We start from the raw sequence: 17,824 nt of genomic DNA, 5'->3' as shown, positions 1-17,824 counted from the left end.
GATTGAATGCCTAAATCTCTCCCATATCAATATACACTCTTTGGGATCTAACTTTTTCATTTTTTATTTCACCAGTGAGATTTATTCATGCTGTTTCATATAGCAATAGTTCAATCTTTTAGCTATATAGTATCACATTGTATGAATGTAGCACAATTTATTGATCAATGCTATTCTTGATGAATATTAGACTATTTCCAGCTCTTTGGCTCGGAGGTATTAATATTCTATGAACATGATTGTTTATGTATTTGGTAAACATGCACTCTTTTTTCTTGGAAATGAAATGGAATTGTGGAATTCTACCTGAATAAGAATTTGATTATAGATTTTTTGGAATATAGAGTGATTTTAAATATATATTATGGTCAGATAATTTATTCTATATAACATAAAAATTCCTTGTCATTTGTTGCTGCTAGCTTTATGAACTATTTACATTCTCAGTTTTCATGAATAGTCTTCAATTGTGTGTATTTCCTACTCAGTGAGTGACTTCTGTTCAGTCCTGTTAATTATGCTGGTAATGTCTGTTGTATTCATTCTGACTATTTTCGTCAATTTCATCCACCTCTAGGATAGGTATTAAAAAACACCCACTCAATTTTTAATATTTGGCCATATTTTTTTAAAGATCTGGCAAACTTTTCATTAAATTGTTATATTAATAGCTACGTTCATTTTAGAACTGTTCAACATAGATGTGAATTAAATTTAAATCTTCATGTAGTTTTCCTTTTTATCTTTAGTTATCATAATTTTGTGTGGTTTTTAATCTGATATTAATTTAACTACAACAGTATCATCTACTTACTTTATGCTTTATATATATTTTTTAACTTTTGAAATTTAATTTTCCATTCCTTTACATTTTAGAATTGTCTCTTGAAAATTGTATATTCATATATTTCATATTTACAACAGTCTGAACTTCATTTCATTTTTGAAGGAAGGTTATTTTATTTATTTCAATTTCATTTAATGTGATATGTTTACATTTACATGTATTAGAGTACTCATTCTCAATCACTTTTTACCTTGGAGAAAACCTCAAAAATATGTACATGTCTCAAAGAACCTCTGCAAAAAAAAAAAAATCTGTTATGTCTACATTGCATATTAGCATGAATGATAAATTTTAGATATATTAGTCCAATAATATTTGCCACTTATTTTTTGAATAGAAAATAATCTATTTTCTGTGAATCTGTTTATGTTGGCAGCTTATTATCATACCATTTTTTGCATATTTTTCTCTATCATCTACTAAGGTAGATATATATATAGAACAGCATATATAGAAAACAACTCAAATTTTTCTTTTTTCAAAAAAGTTAACCTCCTACTTATTTTTTTCAACTCAATTTAAATTTTTCTGAAATGCTTAACATAGACTTTTACTATGCAGAATTCTAATAAGGGTATTACTATAAAGTATGTGAAAAAGTTTTTTTTTTCTTTCCCCCTTCTTAAAACCAGAATTGACGTGTCAGCCAAGCTTTCTTGAATAAAATCTGGTATTAAGCTTAATTTACCTATCTGCACATTAATTTCCTTCTTGCCTTTTCTCAATGTGTAACTCATAAAGAAGATATATAAACGGTGATTTTAATTGGATATTGTTTGATGTTATTACAACACAAAATGGGTTGATATGGATGAATGATAAAACTACTAAAAGTGTAAACCAAAGACTTATGATTAAAATTATGGCCTAAAATATGATTTCATATATCTTTGGAAAATATATTTTCTGAGTGGTATGTTTAGGCTCAACAGTTATAAAACTAGTATGTACATGTGTTGGTTACATAAACTTTTTCATAACTCTGCATATGCCTAAAAGTTATTTTGGAATCAAATATAAAGAATTAAATTCATACAAAAACTATGTTTGTGTTTCTTTGCTAAATAATCACTCAATGCTGGTTCAAACTTGCAATAAACACACATTAGATTCATTTTAAACTGAATGAGACAATTTCTGTAGTTGCTCACAATGTCTGTTTAAACAAGTAGAAGGTTGCATACACATGTTAGAAGTTAAAAACTGCATCAATGTGTTCAGTGCCTTCTGACTGGAAGGCTATTCTACTATGGGAATGTAGACTGCATCTAGAGGCAGAACAGGAATTCTAATCTTGATTGTGTGGTCACACTGCAGCTCATTAAATTATTCCCCTTTTTATCTTTCTTTCTTTTCTTTTTTTTTTTTTTTTGTTTTGAGACAAGATTTTGCTTTGTCATCCAGACTGGAGTGCAGGAGTGAAGTGACATAATCTCGGCTCACTATAGCCTCTACCTCTCAGGCTCAGGTGATCCTCCCACCTCAGCCTCCATGGTAGCTGGGACTACAGGTGCACACCATCGTACCTGGCTAATTTGTGTATTTTGTGTAGAGTCAGGTTTTTTCCACGTTGCCCAGGCTGGTCTCCAACTCCTGGGCTCAAGGAATCTGCCCTTCTTGGCCTTCCAAATTGCTGGGATTATAGGCATGAGCTATGTATGGCTCCTGGCCTCTTCCTCTTCTTTTAAAGCTATGTTCTCAGGCTGAAAAGAAATTACAGAGAAAGTGTTTATTATCCTGTTATATGCTTTGAGTTGAGAGAGAAGTAAAGTACTGCTCAGTATCATTCTGGAGTTCTCTAGATGATTTTCCACAAAGTTCAGGCTTTGCTTGTGATCTTTCTCAGTCTAAGCCCAAGTAGTGATGAAAATATTTCAAGATTATCTTTTGTAACATGATTTTAAAAATGTAACTGATATTTCTTAATATGTGATTTTTCTCCTTTAAATACAAAACTCTTGCATATAAAGTGAAAAAAAAAATCAGCTCCTTGCAAAGACTTGTTAAACTGGATCATATGATGAAAATGTCTGCCAATTAAGTTGTTTTCTGCAGAGTATTCATCTTTAAAGTGCTCAGTAAAATTTGGTCTACACTTTTTTTTTGACAGTGCTTCCATAAGTCTGGTTCGGCTGAAACATCCTATTGGGACCTCTCCCTTCATTAAGCCACTGAATTCCTTTATGCAGCAGGAGTGGGGTGTGTGTGTGTGTGTGTGTGTGTGTGTGTGTGTGTGTGTGTGATCTTTGCCCAGGTTTTCATACATTTTTTAAAATGATTCTTAAGCAAGCTGTTTTGGTTTAATAAAATAGACCATTTTTTGTGGTATTCCAGAACTTTTATTATTTCCTTTCCATGAGTTTCTTTACATTAGCATCATTTTATGAACAAAGTATTGTGTTTTATGACACTATTTGGAGTTTGGCTTAATACAAGAGGTAAAATCTCCAAGGAGCCAACTATTGATGGAATGCCTAGTGTAAATGCTAATCCACCCCATTGAAGATAGAGCTTCTGTTTAAGACATAAAAATGAAACATTAAATACATCTAGTCCTTTGCTTGTTTCAGACCACTCTTTGCACAGGGAAAGTTACTATGAAGTTTATTATCATTTACAAATATTACAAATTCTATAGAATTATATTTATTGGTAAAATCTGTTGACTCGTCAACCTGGATATTGAAGTTCTGGTTTTTCAGTTTATTACACAAAATCTCTTCAATATATTGTAACATATCATCAATGCCTTGATGATCATACTCCTTGAGAGTGAAATCTTTCCAAATTTTTCTTCAGCATCTTTCCTTAGCCATTTCCTCAGTGTATTTTTACATGCTGGCATTATTAGGTTTTTACCATTTATGTGACTTTTCTAGACAATATTTTCTGCTAATACATAACTTATATCCTTTTCACAGGATGTACTTTTCAACAAACATTATGTTTTAGATTCTAATAGTTACATAGAAAAATCAGTACCATCATTTATCTAATGACTGTGATTTGAAATTAGTGTCTTTAATTTTCCTGGAAATAATGTTCCATTTTGAGTTTTTCACAGAAGACATAAGGCACATGCCGGGTTGGACTATCAGCTCAAATAAAATTCACTGATAGATTTTTGTTAGAAAGGCAAATTTTATGTGTTCCTTTCCACACCACTACATGGCTCAGCAGAATGTAATTCTTCATCACTAACCTTATCAGAACATAAATCACAAGGGCTAATAAGATACAAAATAGAAAGGCATAATATAAAATGAAATGAGAATATTAAAAAAAAAACCACAATATAATTTACTTCCAGCCCGTAAGTTTTGTAATGTTCTTCAGCAGAGAACTTGCATTGACTCCACCAATTACCTGAGACCACCTGAACTTAATTTCTCCTCTTAAATTTTTTCTTAACACATAAGCAGTGTTCCAATTAATTCTGTTACATTTGGCAGATTGTGTATTTTAAAGACAGCCACATATTCAGAATGCAATCTTCCGTAATAACTAGTTAATGCTTTTCATCACATTTTTTGTTCCTTTTACCCAATGCCAAGAATGAGAAAGCCAAATTTCCTTGCCGTCTCTTCTGAGTAGGGGCTTAATATCTATTTCATCACTGTTTTTGAGGACTTACCTTATGAAGATGTCTCTTATTTGATGCTTCACCGCAGTGTGTCATGTGCTATATTGTATGCAGTCTGCAAAGAGGAAGAGTTCAACTACCATTTTTTTTCACAGAAACGGTTGGGGCTTGCATTAGGTTGTTCTTGCATTGCTATAAAGAAATACCTGAGATTGAGTAATATATAAAGAAAAGAGGTTTAATTGGCTCATGGTTCTGCAGGCTTTACAGGAAACATGGTGCTGGAATCTTCTTGGCTTGTGGGGAGGCCAAAGGAAGCTTACAATCATGGTGGAAGGTGAATCAGGAGCCAGCCAAGTCACATGGCCAGAGAGAGGAAGAGAGAGAGACGGAATTGGAGGAGGTGTCACACACTTTTAAATGACCAGACCTGGTATGAACTTAAAACAAAAGCTCCCTCATAACCAAGGGGATTTTCTGAGTCATTCTTGAGGGATTGGCTCCCATGACCCAAACACTTCCCACCAGGTCCCACTTCCAATATTGGGGATTATGCTTCATTATGAGATTTGGGTAGGGACAAATATCCAAACTATATCAAGGCTAAAAAGGTTTCTTTCATCTTTTTTAATTAAAAAAAATTTGATATTGGTGGATTTCTCATCATTCCAGTGATGCTTTAAAAACTTGTGTATGTTTGTGTGTTTGTCTATCTGTGCTGCTACAATAAAATACCATAGCCTAGTTATTTTATAAATAATTTCTCACAGTTTGTGAGGCTGGAAAGTCCAAGATCAAGGCACCGGCTTGTTTCATGTGTAGTGCAGGCTGTTCTCTTTGTCAAAAATGATACTTTGTTGCTGTACCCTCCTAAGTGGACAAATACTTGTCCTAACATGGTTAAATGGTCAAAAGGGCAAAAGGGACTTCCTTCAACCTCTTTCATGAGTTCTCTAATTTCATTCATGAGGACTCTGTCCTTCTGAATTAATCACCTCCTAAAGGCACTGTTTCTGTGATTTGGGGTGCAGGGGAGGGCTCAACTTTCTCCCTGGTGGGCTGTCTTTCAGGCTCTTGGTCTCTTGCTCTTCCAAGAATGGGAAAGGGGACCATGCCAGGCATGGTGCACTTGCAAATAAATATTGGACCCAAAGAGATTTTGCAGAAAGTGATTTATTTAGGCAGAGAGAAAGAGAGAGAAAAAGATGAGAGAGAGAAGACTTCCACAAAGATGGTGGAAGGGTACCCAAAGATGGAATCCAAGGAGTTGGGGAAGAAAGGGACTTTTAACCTGGGAGGAATTTCCACCTTCTCCAAGCCCCCTGGCCAATGAAAAGAGTTCCTTCAAACTTCCACTGGAGTGACTGACCTTTGGTCCTTTCCTGTGCACACAAAAATTAAAACAAAGACCTCTAATCCTCAGATGGAGAGAGGGGAGGCAGGGCATTGGGAAGTTCTTGCCCTTGAAACGACACCCCTTTGTGGATATGGGAAGATAATACATTCCCTAAGCATTATCTTTAATACTATCACAATGCCATGAATTTGCAACATACAAATTTTGAGGACACATTTAGAACACAGCAGTTTGTTTTGTTTTCAGAATATCTGCTCTTTCTTATTTATTTATTTATTTATTATATTCTTGTAATCTGCATTGAATCTAAATATCGTTTTGCTTTGATCATTCATCTCCATAAAATTTGAATTGCTAAATAAGGCCTACTTCCTAGATACCGAACTTCATACCTAACAAAATGGAGGTTTACAGAGCTCTTAGATACTATATCCCAGGAAGTATATGCAGCATAGAGGTGGCCAATATTCAGAAGCTACATTTTGTTATACTGCCCAAGTGATAACAATCTGTTATTTCAACCCATAGGAATTTCCATCATATTTTTAGAAATAAAAATCCAAATGATCTTTTGATAAAGCAAGTATTTTAGTGTCATTTCAACATGAGTTCCACAGCATGAAACTAGTCTGTTGATGATATTACTCTTAGAGTCTAAACTCCTTTACATGCATTACCAGGTCAGCTCTGATCTGGCCCCTGCTTGCCTCTCTTATCTATTTTCTCCTTCTCCTTCAATGTACTCATTCTGTTCAAGCTTTCTAGGCTTCTTAAAACATGGCTTCCATTACTTTTTCTTTTTTCTCTTTTTAGTCTACTACTATGTGACCTCCATGTGTTTCTGGGGAACATTTTTTTTTTAGCAGGAACCCTTATCTAGTATGTCTGCTTCCTCATTCTCAACCCCTTCTGTGTACTTGCTGTTTTACAAACTTTATCTCCTAGAGGAGAGAGCCAAGCTCCATCATGTCTGCCTTGTTCGTTAACTGTCTCCCAAAGTAGGAAATATACCCCTGGAGAGTGAAGTCATTGCATATTTGTACAGTATTTTTCCTATATCCCAGAAAAATGCCATAAATATAGAAGGAATTGAGTGTATAATAAATAAATGAAAGCATTGTAACACTATATTACTTATTATGGCTCAAAGAATAAGAGGGTGTGCACGTGTGATGTATAAGTGTGTGTGTGTTTGAGATGCTTAAAATTATTGTTCTTGCAAAATTGATTTAAAGGAAGTTTCCCTGTTATAATTATTGATACTGAAAACTTTTTAGCTATATTTTCTGACATGTAATTTAAATAATTTATTGTTTCTTGATTTAAAGTTATCAATATTTTAATTACTTGCTTTGTATCAGTTTTTACAGTATTCCTATTGTCATAAATTTAGAGAATATAAATAAGTATTTATGTATCTTATTCTATGTTGTATGCCCATTGTTATTAATCTTTGGGGCCAAGAATTGTGTATTCATGTCCGTATTATACAACTCTAACTGCTGCATTGAACAAACATAACTCATTAGGCTGCAACTGTTCAAAAAAACTTTTTTTTTCACTGTGGCCTGTAAATCCATGAGGATATGTACTTCCTCTTTCCCCTGGGAGAAATCTTAGATACCCTTCATAACATTTTCTGGTTATTCTGGAACAGTAAGTCTAACAGTCACCGTTATCTGAGGAAAATTCCCATTTTATTAATTAAATTGCCTTTTGTAGTTCAGTCTTCATTTTCACCTCCCCAAGTTTAGGCCTTCCTCAAGCCAGAGCCTTAGTGAGAATAAGGAATGATGTCCGTGTCCTCTCTCTTTTCCCAATATAGAGCTAATGCTATTGCTACACTTCTTCATCCTCAGTCTCCAATTCACATCCCCCTAGGTTGCCTGGAGCTCCCTATATGAAACAGGGGTGGGGAAGAGATGAGTAAGAGACAGTATATAAAATGCACTTTGAATATCAAGAACATTAAATCTCTCTGTTAGTAAATGTGATGGTGTAGAGACTAAGAAATACATAGAAAATTGGGAAAGATATTTCCTTGTAGAAAAGTTATATTTATGTATGTCATATTTTTGCCTAGTTTTGGCAGGTGGAGGTTTTTATTAAAGTCACCTCCAGTCTCTTCTTCTCTTACTTTTGCTTCCCTCTGACCACTGGCTTTACTATCAGGAAAAGATTTTCACTCAGCAGCTCCCATATCTCACAGCAGAAGCATTTCCCATCAAATATAAAATCAGACATGCTACACTTGGTCCCAAGTCCAAACATCACAGTATAGTCTTATACAAAATGCAATGGGTGTCATTCTGAGGACCAATAACTTGTGAGGAGGAAAATATAATTTTAAGAAGTAAATTCCATTAAATCACATATTTGGGTAGAAGAAAAGTGTTATTGCACAAAAGAGCTAAGTGCGGCGTGTTAGGAATTTTAAGTGCAAAAGTCATTAATTGTATGGTGATGGAAGTAAAAAGAAAATGCATTCTCTTAGGAAACAGTACCACATTTGGGGGTAGAAGTTTGTTGATTTAGTTTGGTGTTGATAAAACTTGTAGAAAAAAGACAACTCACACTGGCTTTCAGAAGACTAAATCTTTATGAAACATGATTATGCTGAAATACATAACAGATCTCAATCACTGAAATCCATATTTTGATTTTTAAAAAATCTATTGGGAGACTCAGGACTCTAATTCCAGCACTTTGAGAGGCCAAGGCTGGTGGATCACTTGAAGTCAGGAGTTTGAGACCAGCCTGACCACCATTAGCCAGGCGTGGTGGTGGGTGCTTGTATTCCCAGCTACTCAGGAGGCTGAGGCAGGGGAATTGCTTGAACCCAGGAGGTGGAGGTTGCAGTGAGCTGAGATCATGCCACTGCACTCCAGCCTGGGCAACGCAGTGAGACTCTGTCTCAAAAAAAAAAAGTATTGGGATGATTTTAATCAAACTTGCAAACACTTACCTAAATACCTAAACAATAAGAAAATTATATTTATAATAGCACAATATCTAGCCTTTGAGCAGTCTCCAGCACGGGTGGAGTCAGTGGCTCTGCTTGTCAGTAAGAGCAGGTCCCCTTCTCTCCTGCTCCAGCTTTGACACTGGCTTTTTTTTTTTTTTCCCCTTTTTTATTTTATTGCATTTTACATTTTGGGGTACATGTGAAGAACATGCAAAATTGTTGCATAGGAACACACGTGGCAGTGTGATTTGCTGCCTTCCTCCCCATCACCTACATCTGGCATTTCTCCCCTTGCTATCTCTCCCCAGCTTCCCACCCCCCACCCTCCCTCCCCTATTTCCCCCCAACTGACCCCAGTGTGTAGTGCTCCCCTCCCTGTGTCCATGTGTTCTCACTGTTCAACACCCGCCTATGAGTGAGAACATGCGGTGTTTGATCTTCTGCTCTTCTGTCAGTTTGCTGAGAATGATGGTTTCCAGGTTCATCCATGTCCCTACAAAGGACCCAAACTCATCGTTTCTGATGGCTGCATAATATTCCATGGTGTATATGTGCCACATTTTCCCTATCCAGTCTATCGTCGATGGGCATTTGGGTTGGTTCCAGGTCTTTGCTATTGTGAACAGTGCTGCAATGAACATTCGTGTACACGTGTCCTTATAGTAGAACGATTTGTAATCCTTTGGATATATACCCAGTAATGGGATTGCTGGGTCAAATGGAATTTCTATTTCTAGGTCCTTAAGGAATCGCCACACTATCTTCCACAATGGTTGCACTAATGACACTGGCTTTTTTTAAAAGATGGTGGCAATTTGGTTACAGTCATTCAAGCTAGTCCATAAAATACAAAACTGATTCAGAGGCTGTGAAGAACTTAATTTTACTATGGTTCATATTTAGATATGGAGAGATAATTTTAAAGAAAGTTTCTAACTTCCCTTAAGGCCTTTGGTCAGAACTTGTTTACACATCTGTTTCTGATCATGCAGTAGCATGATCATACAGTTATTATGTTGTGCATATTCTTATTGTCTGAGCTTACATGGACATTGATGAATCAAATATAATATGTACTATTAAAATCAGAAATCTTTGAACTTTAGGCTGGGAATTTATTTTTTGAATTCTTGTTTCAAAAAGTTATTAATTGATAAAACACACATTAGAATAAAAATACAAATATAAACCCTTACCATCAGTGTTTCTATTGACTTCATTATTGGATTTTACTTCTATTCTGAAATAAAAAGAGAGTTGGCTTTAATACTGATGTAAAATAATAAGTTGCCATTTCCCAAAATTTTTAGAATTTTAACTCTGCTTTGTGGTGTTGAGTCATTCTTAATGACCTTTCATATTACAAATGCAGCAAATATTCTAATAAATAACTGGGCATCTGTAACTTTGACTCATAAAATCATAAAAGCCAAAGGAAATTCTGAGATTAAAATGTAAGTTATCTAAACTTTTGTTAGAACTTTAATCTATGGGCTGTGGCTCATGCCTGTAATCCCATCACTTTGGGAGGCCGAGGCGGTGGATCACAAGGTGAGGAGTTCAAGACCAGCCTGGCCAAGAAGGCAAAACCCTGTCTCTACTAAACATACAAAAATTAGCTGGGCTTGGTGGCTGGCACCTGTAATCCCAGCTACTCGGGAGGCTGAGGCAGGAGAATTACTTGAACCCGGGAGGCAGATGTTGCAATGAGCTAAGATCGCACCACTGCACTCCAGCCTGGGTAACAGAGCAAGACTTTGTCTCAAAAAAAAAAAAAAAAAAAAAAAAAAATTAAAAAATTTAAAAAAATAGCCAAAACCATTTAATTCCTCATTTTTACTATTAAATATATTTCATCTTATGGTTCACAAAGGAGTTTATATTTAAAAATTAAAATTCAAATACCAGAGATTTAATTGATTCTCTAAACTGCTTTGCATCTTTTAGGAAGTTTATTAGAAAAAAAGGATATTGGTACTAGCAGATTCGCCATTGAGCACAGTATGTGAAAGCTTGGATATCTTCTAAAGCTGAATGATTAACAGACATGAGTTTTTCCCATACCCTAACAATATAAATAGGTGGTGGAAACAGTATCTCATGATTTTGACAGTTGCTTCTGTTAATTAACAATTCATAATTTCACATGAGTAAATATTTTGGCTACTTAAGTTCTGCTGTTCACCTTTGTATCCACCCCTTGAAAATCTTTACTAATGCTTTAAAAAAACACATCTGAATAAAAAGAAATAAATAAACCAGAAAAAAAATCCCATGGATCAAACTGTAAAATATATTTGTACAGTAATAGTTAATAAGAAGAAAGCATTCCAAAAGCATGTAATTTGTACAGAGCACTGTAGTATAGTGTGCTCTATACCATTTTATGTAACCTAATGGAGATAAATAGCTGTAGGTCCAAAGGTGTTAACATGGCCAGAAGCTGGTGAACGGCTCTGTCTAAAACACAAGACAGTGAAAATTTTGCTAATGCTTGAGTCAATTCATGAAATCTGCTTTCCCACCAATCTATTTCCTTAACATTTTTTGTTCTCAATATCCAGTTTAGCCAAAGCACGTTATTGTAGAGTAGATTAACTTTGTTCCGTATACCTCCATGATGAGAATTAGAACAAGTTCCTCTTTATCAGATAGTAGAAACGTATTTGGATGCTGCTGAAATCAAATATTTAGTCAACATAAAATTTGTCATGATTTACAACTATACTATAGAAAAACAAGATTTCAACAAGTCATAACAAATTGTCCTAGAAGGGTTTGAAAGTCAGACATTAAATCAATCTTAAAATGAGTTGGGAAGTACAAGATTAGGTCAATGTAAAAAAATATTCTTAATATAGCACTAGTTGGAGTTGTGATATTTGCAAGTTGGCAGATAACTGAGAAATATAAATTATATACAACTGGTTTTTATTGTTAGTGGCTGATACATTCTATAAATTTGCTGCAAACACATAATCTGTCAATATTGAGCCATTGCTCCTAGGGAAAATACAAAGTTATGGTCCCTAAAGTCTCTGGTTACAATATTTTTATCAACTGATTAATGCAATACATAACCTTGTATTTTTGGTCTCTTTGTCTAAAGACAACTTATTTAATATATACTTTTGATTTGCAACATTGACCTTATGTCTACAGGGCTGCGGCTCATTCTAGAATGAAGCTAAGCTAACACATGTATTTTCTCCATAAGGCACAATCTTTTTGTCTTCTTGTGTTTAGGGAAAAGGGCCACAGTTTAGCAATATCCTTGGGGGACATTCTAAGCAGTGAAATCACCGATGAAAAGCAAAAAATGTAAAAAGTATGGCACTAAATAGATAATGAAAGGACACTTGTTTATTGTTTGTGAGCTGAAATAAGAAGGCAAGATATCACTTTGACCTCAGTTGGAAATGTGCTTATTGGACAATTCACATTTTTTACTACACTGGATATGTCTGTTTGTAGCCACAAAATTGATTTTTGTATTACAAAAAGTTTTACCAAGTAGACAACTTCACAAAGAGGGAATTTGTAAGTAATGAGAATAAGCTGTATATAAAAGAGAGGCAGAAATAAAATGATCATAACTTTTAACCTCCAACTTTTTTAATGTAAACTCATTGCTACCATCAGAGATTTACAAGTAAATTATTTATGGCTCAGCAACAATGCAGAAAAACAAAAATCACTCTATGTATTGCTCTACTTGCATAGACTTAAACCCCTGCGTAGGCTTAACCAAGGTGATGTGGACTCTACAGGTTTTCAAACTTCAGCGTGCATCAGATTCATCCAAAGGGTTTATCAAAACACAGACTGTGCCACTTATTCCCAGGTCTAGCCTGGGACTTGAAAATTTGTACTTGCCAGGTGACAGTGATATTCAGGAACCATATTTTGAGAACCACTGGATTAGATCAAGTGTAGGTCAGGAAGACCTGTAAATCTACAAGACTTTGGCTCAAAAGAAACTGCATGTGCTTCTTTGGCCCTGTTCCTTTAGCTTCACATCTTTCATGAGACTGTGTTGCTCTCATGTCAAATATAGGAAAGTTAAGTAAAAATAAAGTAAAGGTCTGTAAAATAAAGAGCTATTCTATCTCAGTCTTGGAGCAGAATCCACCATTCCCAGGTCTCCCCAGTGCATGGGGCTTGTGTCACTTGGATGGTAGCCCAATTTTACTATATTAGATTCATAGTGGTGTTGAGAATAGTCCAAAAAGGAAATGAAATTTCAAAGTTACTAAATAGTGGGAATTCAAAGCTGAAGAAAAGCCAAAATTAATATGCCATATGAACTCAAGAGGCTTTAATCTCTCTTGGACACATTAATATTTCTAGTTCTCAATATTCTAACACTACGCACTTTAAAACAGTCCTCATTTTAAGGGGTTGAAACACAGAATGCAGTTCTCATAATTAGGTATACAAGACGGACATAATTAAGTATCCTCTTATAATATATTTTATTATAATTTAATTATATCATATTGTTTCATCTTAGAAACAGCAATTCAATTAAAAAGATTTCTACAAAGAAATCATTAGTGCCCATAATGTCAATACTGGAATTCCAAGCAAATGACAAGAAAATAGCTTATTTTATATTCTCAGAACATTCTCAATATAGGCTTTCTGTATACTAGAGAAAAAAAATGTAAATGTGCAACCACTTTTGGAATGTCTATTTGACTTTAAAAAAGCTGATGTATGGTTAGCAATATAGCACTACATATGCTTTTTTAAAGATATTATCTTTTATAGTTCAAAGCCAGAAGTATACAAAGTATTATATGATTTTATTAGTATGGTCAGTTTTCTAAAAATAGATTTTCAATATATAAGGAAATCATTAAAATCTTTTTCTGATAAATGGAGACAGAACAGAAGAATCTCTGTAAGAGATTCTCTGCTTATTAAGCATCAAAATGCTTACAAGAATGGTCGAATCTGAAGACACTGTCAGGGACTTTTTACTATTTCAAACATGGGCAAATTTTTAGAATGCGCAATTACCAAATGTCTTTTGTAGCCTACATCAGTAGGTGTCTGTTCACTGCTTTTACCTTTCTAGAAGGATCTAGAATGTACTTCTAAAGACAAACTATGTAGCTTGAAGAACAGACAGAACATATTTCTGGTGGGACATGGGGATCTCAAGCTCTGGGTTTGGTCTGCTTATTCTGGTTATTTTACTTGGGTTGTTTTTTTCTACCTGACCAGGAGGACAAATTTCCTAAGAACCTTCTATCAGAACAGTTTAATAGCACAGAACCTGAGACAGACTGTATGCACTTGAAAACCACTTCTGACTTTTACTTTATGGTTATCTCAGACAAGTTTATTTACATGTTTCTATCTCAATCTCTTTATCTGCAAATTGTGGGTGATAGAGCTTACTTTGCAGGGATTAGAAAAGTATCCAGTGTACAAATAATACTCAGTATCTATTAGTATAGTTCTATTTTATTTTGTCATAAATTGATTAATATTTCTTTTTTCCCCTGTTTTTTCAAATACCAGTTTCAGATAACTTTCAATCTTGATTCCTAAAATAATGGATCAAATGATTTCTCTTGAAGAGAGAGGGAAAAAAAAAATCTGTTCAGGCCATATGTCTTTCTCCCAAGTGAACTTACTAATTTTCTCTGTATGTTTGGGGAAGTTGATTTTTCACAGCAACCATTTATTGCATTGCAGGGTATTCATGAAGCAGTTCAGCTTCTAGTGCTATTAAGGTCCCCAAATTACAAGTCAGTATAACTATGACAGTATACCTGAAAAACACTTAACCTGCTAAATTACCTAGATCCTTTTCCTCTAATAGAATATAAATAAATTTATAATGGTTTGAAGAAAATTAAAGCATTCGTTATCACCAGAGTCAATCTGACAAAGGTAATTTTGTCTATCACAGGGTTTTGCCTTCAATCTGAACTGATCATATAGCTATGTGATTGGAAGTTAATATCAACAAAGTCAATTTAAAGTGATAGTTGGGTAGCAAACTCACTCAAGAATCTATAAATATGAATAGTTGGCATGAAGAATACTACAGAATAAAAAATATGTAAAATTATCCTATTGACTCAGAAGAAGATAACTAGTTCTGTAGGTTATTTTGTTAAAAAATTAAAAAAAGAAATTGATGAACTAGCATGATAAATAAAATATAAATATACCCAGACTGTTAAATAAAAGAAGAGACCCCTAAAGAGAAATCAGAATAAGGTGAAAGGACAACTAGTTAAGTTTAAATGAGAAGCAAAGAATAACAGAAAGATTGCAAGGAATTTAAAATTTAATATTTTGTCTAAAATGCATGTAGGGAGCAGAAAATTAAAACATGGACATGGCCAAAAAATCCTGTCAGTATTGTAAGGCAGCGAAAATAGATAAATATTAAGATAATGAAAACATTAGCTTTGCACAGTGGCAGTATCGTAGCCAATGAGGTTTACCTGAGGTACAATTATTGCTAATTGGAAACTTTTCCCAATACCCCGCCGTGACGACTTGAAATATAGTTTGCATTGGCAATTTTTGGTAGTTTCTACGGGGACTGAATTTAAAAAAAAAGAAAAGAAATAATGAAAACATTAAAATGTAATTATGAGTGATAGAAAATGGAGACCTATGCTAAGCATTGTAGGTGCTCTTAGAAATAAATAAAAATATTTGAAAGAGGAGCATTGTAAATTCTTTAATCAGTGAGCAATTATAAAGATCTTTTTCAAATTCTTTTGTAATAATCTCTAGTTAAACTGAATGTAGCAACAATATGAATGAGGTAATTTTATGTTTTGGAAACATCAGTGTTCATTTGATGGGCTAGTATATGAGCAATGTACAGAAATGCTATAGGTGTAGTGAAAAGAAGGGGTAATAATGGTATTAGCCACATTTGTGGAGGATCTGCCTATGCCAGACGTCATCCTGAGCACTTCACACACACTGACATATTCAATTTTCAAAACACCACTAATCCTTAAAATAACAGTATTAGTCAGGGTTCTCCAGAGAGCAAGAACAAATAGGAGATATACAGATATGTATATCTAGAATGGGATTTATTACAAGGAATTGGCTCATGTGATTATGGAGGCAGAAAATTCCTACAGTCCATCCTCTGCAAGCTGGAGACCCAGGAAAGCTTTTGGAATAAATTTCAGCCTAGATCTGAAGGTCTGAGAACCAGGAGTTCTGATGGTGTAAGTTCTAGTTCAAGGATAGGAGAAGACCAATGTCTCAGCTCAAATGGTCTGGCAGAGAAGGAGAATTCACCCTCCCTTTGCCTTTTTGCTCTATTCAGGCCCTCAGCAAGTTGGATGATGGCCACTCACACTGAGGAGGGCCAGCTACTTTCCTCAGTCCACCAATTCAAATGCCCAGTCCTTCCAGAAACACCCTCACAGACATACTCGGAAATAATGTCTAATCAATTAGGTAAGCATCTTGCAAACAGTCAAGTTGGCATAAACAATTAGCCATCACAAACACCTACATTTCAGATAAGGAGACTAAAGAAAAGATATGATAAGAAATTTGAGAAAGGACTGCCTAGCTTTTGAAAGGAGAAGCTTGAATTTGTACCTGGCCTCTTGGGCTCCTTCATTCATCCTTCTGATCAGAACTCACACAAGATATCACAAGACGGCATGCATTTTTCTGTAGCATCCTCTGGATGTGAAAGAATGTCTGACACATAGTAAGTCTTCATTAAATATTTTTAGAATAAATAAATGCATATTTTTACATCAACCTCATTATATTTTAAACAATTTATTTTACTTGCATAATCAATTATTAATGTTTAAACACTGAAAAATTGTACCCCTCACACATTCTATATACATTTGAACAGATCTTATTTTGTATAATTGGTGCTTTGTTAACAAATGGCATAGAAGTTTGGATTGTTCCATTAGTTGTTCCTTTTATCAAAGGGACTGCTGTCTCAAAATTTAATTTTAGAGATATAATTTGCCATCGTTGCTTTTACTTTATCTTTATCCTAATTTGTCTTAGTTTATTTTTCATTATTAAACCTCTTTATAAATTAATTGCACATTTCTTTTAAGAAACATACTGTTAGACGTTAGTTTTAATCCAATCTACAGCATTAAGTTCAACCATACTTCTTAACTAATGTGCATCTGTAACATATTGGTATATTTCAAAGAATTTGTTTATCTTTTTAAGGTATCATTTTTGTACACTGTTGTCTCCTTTTTAAAACTGTCTGACATGAAATTTTGTTTTATTAATAACTATCTTAAAACAACAAATACAAATAAAAACAATATTTCTATAATTATTAAAGCATAAAACAAAAGTGTAATAGCTTGATTTTTCCCTGAAGGAAATTAGCAAAATTGAACTATCCCAGTGTCTACTTCTTGTTTTTGTTAAAGTACTGAGGTTCTATCTAGGAATGAATATTTTGCATGTTTTTCTGTTCAGAAATAAATCAGTCTTTTCCATTAGGCATCTATTATCCTCTAGAAGTATTCACCCACTGTAGCAAGGCTTCAGAAAAAAAAACTCTCTTTTTATATATATGTAATATATATGCTTTATATATATTATATATTATCTATATAAGACACACATATATAATATATATATAATATTATATATATATTATATATAATATATATAAATATAATAAATTATATATAATAATATATATTTTATATATATGCTTCAAAACTGGGTTCTGACACTGAGCTTCTGACAATCAAAAGAGTCCACCATGAGAGGAAAAAAGCAGCAAGTTCATGCCTGATTGAAAATTATAAAGAAAATATGGGGAAGAAAACAGGACCTTGCCTCTCCCCAGAGAAGGCTAGACAAGAATCAGCTACATCAGGAGAGAGAGAAGTGTTGCCACATGACTTTGAAGAAGGACAAAGATTAAAGACCAAATGACTAAATTTTGACCAAAGAGAAAAATGATTTTTTTTCGAGGAATATCCCTCTATCTTGTGATTAGATGTGACTCTATTTTCCTATTCAGCTATATTTTAAACTCTTTGCTAACATAATTATTAAAGCGTATAG

The 17,824-nt window shown here is 34.1% G+C and overlaps 1 non-coding gene across 1 annotated transcript; it reads left to right on the top strand.

Annotated features, from left to right (window-relative positions):
- The first annotated feature begins 15,182 nt into the window (after positions 1 to 15,182).
- LOC116549872 lies at positions 15,183 to 15,323 on the top strand. The gene has a single exon (XR_004268135.1). It is a non-coding gene; the product is annotated as a U4 spliceosomal RNA (small nuclear RNA).
- The last annotated feature ends 2,501 nt before the right edge of the window (positions 15,324 to 17,824 follow it).

The sequence above is a fragment of the Sapajus apella genome, unplaced genomic scaffold, assembly GCF_009761245.1.
Source record: "Sapajus apella isolate SASKATOON/1434 unplaced genomic scaffold, GSC_monkey_1.0 scaffold6, whole genome shotgun sequence".
Classification (NCBI taxonomy): domain Eukaryota; kingdom Metazoa; phylum Chordata; class Mammalia; order Primates; family Cebidae; genus Sapajus; species Sapajus apella.
This window is presented reverse-complemented; position numbering and strand designations above follow the sequence as displayed.